Below are 5,028 nucleotides of genomic sequence, written 5' to 3' on the forward strand. Positions count from 1 at the left end.
TATATATATATATATATATATATATAGTGGCAATGACACACTGGCATATTGACCTCCTGGAGAAATTCAGGAAAGTTACAAAACACCATCTCTTTGCTTGAAAGATTTTGCATATTTCCTTGGTCCTTGTCCATCTTCAGGGAACACATTTAGTTATCCAAACAGAGTGTTAGAAAAGGCCTGGCTGGAAAGGGTTAATCCCAGAGCCTTAGAAGGAATTGGGCTCTGGGGAAAGAGGGGTTTCTAAGGATGGTGGCCAATGAGGCCTCCCTGACTCCATCTGGGGCCCTGGGAAGCAACACCATAGTGATGGGGAGTGTGGGTCTAGTTTGCACTTAAGTGGGGCTTTTTTATGTCTTCTGTTCTGGTGAGTTTCAGTTGAACTACATTATGAAGAAATGAGGCACAGAGAAAGGGAAATGCTTTGTTCTGCCAGGGTGGCATGGGAAGTTATTGAAAAGGGGAGGACTAGATCCCTGACTCATTCAATGACAAGTATTTATGGAGCTCCATCTGTGCCAGGCCGAATTCCAGGTATGGAGGGCTCAGCAGAGAACAAGGCAGACAGGGTCTCTGACCTAATGGAGACAGCAGACAATAATCAAGGAAGCAAATATATACCGTATTTCACATATTCTAAGATGCTCCTCCATTTTAAAATCTCTGAAATCAGAGTGGATGCATCTTACAATAAGTAATAATCTCAATGCCTTGAGATTATTTTTTCATTCATTGTGATACATAAAATAATGTTACACCTCACAACTGATAGAATCTGAGATTTGATAAAATATAATAATATGATTCAGGTGATGACATCCTAACCTTCCATGATACGAATTTATTTTCCTTGCAAGCAAATTATAGTAGTAGAAACCCGAAGCCCGTAATGGACAATGATTTCTCTGACTTATCTATTCCTGACTTCTTTAGAAATACTCAGCCCTCTCAGTTATATTTTTGTGAATATGTTTTCCTTTGAAACTCACAAAAATCCTGCCTGTATCATCAGTCAGGTACAAATAAGAGACAATCCAACCAACAGTGACTTATACTAACCCACACCTTAGGCAAGGTTGGTGCGTCTGCTTGAATGTCATCAGTTACCCGGGCTTCTCCTGTCATCCTCAGCGCATGACTTTAATCCTCATGGTTTCAAGATGGCTGCTGCCCTTCCTGGCCTCACACCCATGTTCCAGGCGAGAAGGAGGAGGGAGGGCAAAGGGATCATCGGTCTTTTTTTTTAAGTTAGGAAAATAAGCTTTTCTAGAAGTCTCACTTGGTTGACTTTGCCTACAATCACAAGTCAGTGTGGTGTCATATGCTCACCCTGAACTAGAAGGTGGCCATTGAAAAGGTAGTTACGGATGAAGATGAGAAGCAACAGTGTGTGCTCTGCAGAAGAAACAGGACAATGCAGCTCTCACGAGGGCATTGTGCACGTGTGTGTAAAGTAATGGCATTGGTGGTGGGAATTAGACGGAAGAGGGGATACCTTTCTTACTCCTGAAGGGAAATCACTAAACAGATATGTCACACCTGAAAAGGTGACAGAAGCCAGTCAGTGCACATGGAGACAAAGCCTGGGTTTCTTCACACTTGTCTCCAAATATCCAGTCAGCTCAAGGAACAGGGTGATCTCATGGACAATGGCCATATATTACTAGCCACTTACTGACTTCCAGGTAAGAGGGTAACAAACATTCCAGATCGGGTAATGAACCCCTGACTCTCGGAGCAGAGATTCCATTCTGTCTGGAGAGACTGAAATGATTCCATAGAGAAGATGAGTTGCTGATGCGGGAACGGGGTTACTATTGCGTCGTCGGGAAAGTCATGACGTATTTTTCTGTGTTTTTCAATGCAAAAATGCTTCATGACTTTCCTGATGACCCAATAGATAAGGAGCCAGAAGATGGAGAAAGTCTCTGTAACCACATGCTAGTGTCATGAGGGCAGGACTCTAGTCTGAGGCAGGGCCCAGCCAGGTTCTCACATTAGGTGGAGGGGAAAGTGGGGCTGGGTCAAAGGAGGGACTTTGGGGCAAGGGTGAGGTTGGCTGTTGGGGGACAGACAATACTTTAACAAAAGTGTCTCTCTTCGACTATTTTCTTTACCAGTTTTATCATCTTGCTTCTCCATGTTATCTTTTCATCCTAGGCTTGTCAACTAACACATCAATAAAATTCCCTTTGGATGTGTTGAAAAACTATACACACTCACAGAAAGTATTGGTACCTACAGCGGTAGATTGTAGAAATGGCCATAATCCTTCACAGCTCCCTTATGCCTACTGCTGGCAAGATGACTTTGTGGCTCCTCATACCAAGAGCTGCTGGCTGTTTCTCCACTCCTTGAAGCCCGGCGCCCCTAGTGACTTGCTTTGCTCAGTTGAATGCAGTGGGTGTTATTTGTGCAGTTCTGAGGCTAGGCCTCAGGAGAACGTGCCTAGCTCTCTTTCAGACACTCGTGTGCATGGGCCAGGCTAGCTTGCTGGAGAAAGAGGGACCCTGTGGAGCAGAGAAGTGGCTGCAACTGAGGCCACCCTAGACCAGCCAGCCCCCAACCTATCGAGCAGCTGACCTCAGAGCATGCGCCAGCCAGCCTAAGTATGCCGAACTGCAGAATCATGAGCTAAACAACTGTTGTTTTTTTAAATTACTAAGTTTTGGGTAGTTTGTTAAGCAGAAAGAGCTACCTGATACACTTACTATGTGTCAGACACTGGCTATGTACTTTATGTAATTGTCTTATTTCTTTTAACTGTATTAGTACCTATCAGTGCGTACAATATGCATATGTGTTTGGGGAGAAATAGCCCCCAGCTATTGGGCACCCCTCATTTTTCTTCTGCCCGTTCTTTCATTCTGATTGGATTTCTGGTTTGTCATTTGCTCCAAGGAGCTTTCAGGGTCTGACAGAAGGACCGAAATTTTCTGTGATAACTCCCTATCATTTCTCAGCCTCTTGTCACTTAAAGGTGTGTGGGGTTACAGAGGTGGCACTTCAGTTGGAATCCATCCAACTTTTCATTCTGCAAGCAGCTCTTCTTGGAGCTTTCTTGCTATTTATAAGAATATGTAGGTTCTTATATGTCAGGGACNAAAAAAAAAAAAAAAAGAATCGCTTTGGGGAAAAAAAAGAGAAAAACTCTGGAAAAGAAAGATTAGCGCTTAACCCAGAGAAATAATTTCTGGAGGTGGAATTTCAGACATCAGGGAGATGGTAGTATTTTAGAAGAGGAGGCAGAGACCTCACCAGAGACCCTTGTCATTCTACATGAACATATGGAAGCTCTATCTAATTTGTGTGAGAGTTTTGTGGGCGTGGATGTCCATTCTCCTCTACTTGAAGCCACAGTTGGTCTACATGCCTGTTCACCCTTCTCCATTTCACGTCACTCATGGTGGTGGAGAGTGAAATAGTCCACTCTCTTCTCACTGCAATCACCCCCTGTGCAACTACTGAGAGCTCTGTCTAAAATACAAAGCAAGCCTGTCCTTCTGCTGTTTCAATCCTTCTCAGCCTCCCTGACCAAAGTAGGGAAACTCCCTCCCTGTGGAGTCCCTTCCCTTATTTTCAGCACTGCCTTCAGCCGCCTCCCTTTCCCCAGATCCAGCCTCCAAGAAGCTTCTTTCCCTGAGATGCCCTGCCCCCTCCCCCTTTGCCTACCTTTCAAGCTCATACTTTCCCTTCAATGCCCTGCTCAAAGCCACCTCCTCTGTGAAGCCTTCCTTGATTGCCCACAGGCATGGGCCTTTTCTTTCTTTCTTTTTTTCTTGTGTATTCCTATGACCCTTTGTGTACCCATCTCTGCCAGCAGGTCTGTCTTCTACCTTAGAGCATGAATTCTTGCAAGGCAGGGACTGAACTTTATTCTTGCCTGTGCCTCAGTGCCAAGCACAGAGTTTGGCATGAACTAGGTGCCCAGCATAAGGCAGTTGCAAGGCAGTAGAGCATAATGGTTCTGAGCAGAGACTCTGGTGCTACCTCACCTGAGTTCAAAGCCAGCCTCTGCTACTTACTGTAGCTTAATATCTCCATGCCTCAGTTTCCCTACCTGTAAAAAGGGGATAATGATACTTCTTACCCCACAGTGTTTGCTGAAGTATAAATGAGGGAACATATGCCAAGGGTTTGTCACTCATTGTGTGTGATTGATTATTATTATCTTTATTATTTCTGAATAAGGAGATAGTGTAGCAAGAGGGGTACGATAGTCCTGCTCCTTACCAACTTAATGATTTTGGTTAGACAAGACTATGTCGCTGAGAGATGCAGGCTGATGTTACTTAAAAATATTTTGTGGCTGGCCGGCCGACTCATTGGTTAAGAACTGGCTTGGGAGTGCGAGCTCTGAGCAGCAGGGCTGCCAGTTCGGATTCCACATGAGGGCCAGTGATGCTGCCCTCTACAGCTAAGATGGTGAACAACAGCTCCACTTGGAACTGGGCTGCCATGAGTCGTCGGCGACAGCGTAGGCTGCAGTGGGGCGGCAGTGGGCTGCCATGAGCCTGGTTTTTTTTTTCTTACTAATTAATAGTTTGTCCTCTGAGGTATGAGGAGGTGGAAGAAACTATGAAATCATGGGATGGCAAGTTTTGGGTGGAACAGAATAAAGAAACTCCACACTCTTTTAGATGGAGCAAAATATAAGAACCTTCGAACTTTTACAGAATTAGGTCTGGGCCACAGATCCGGTCTGAAGATAGCAGACTTCATTACCTTCTGTATTATACCTTTGTGCTTTGAAACAACTCTCTCTAGGAATGTTACAGTCAGCCTCTGCACTCCCAAAGGCAGTGAGAGGGTTCTGCTCGCTGGGCTGGGCCTCAGTACAATTGTGAGGGCAACCAGGTCTGTCTCTGACTTTTCATAGCCACCGTCCACCCCTTCAACATCTGCTCCCCTGAAGCTCATGTTACTTGCCTGCCTCCTCCTCTAAGAAAGATGATAAAAGTCATTTATCTTAAAGTATTCGTGACTGATGCATTATTTCCTTAGGAGTATTTATATTTTAAAAGGGAA

The sequence above is a fragment of the Hipposideros armiger genome, unplaced genomic scaffold (assembly GCF_001890085.2).
Source record: "Hipposideros armiger isolate ML-2016 unplaced genomic scaffold, ASM189008v1 scaffold_2, whole genome shotgun sequence".
Lineage (NCBI taxonomy): Eukaryota > Metazoa > Chordata > Mammalia > Chiroptera > Hipposideridae > Hipposideros > Hipposideros armiger.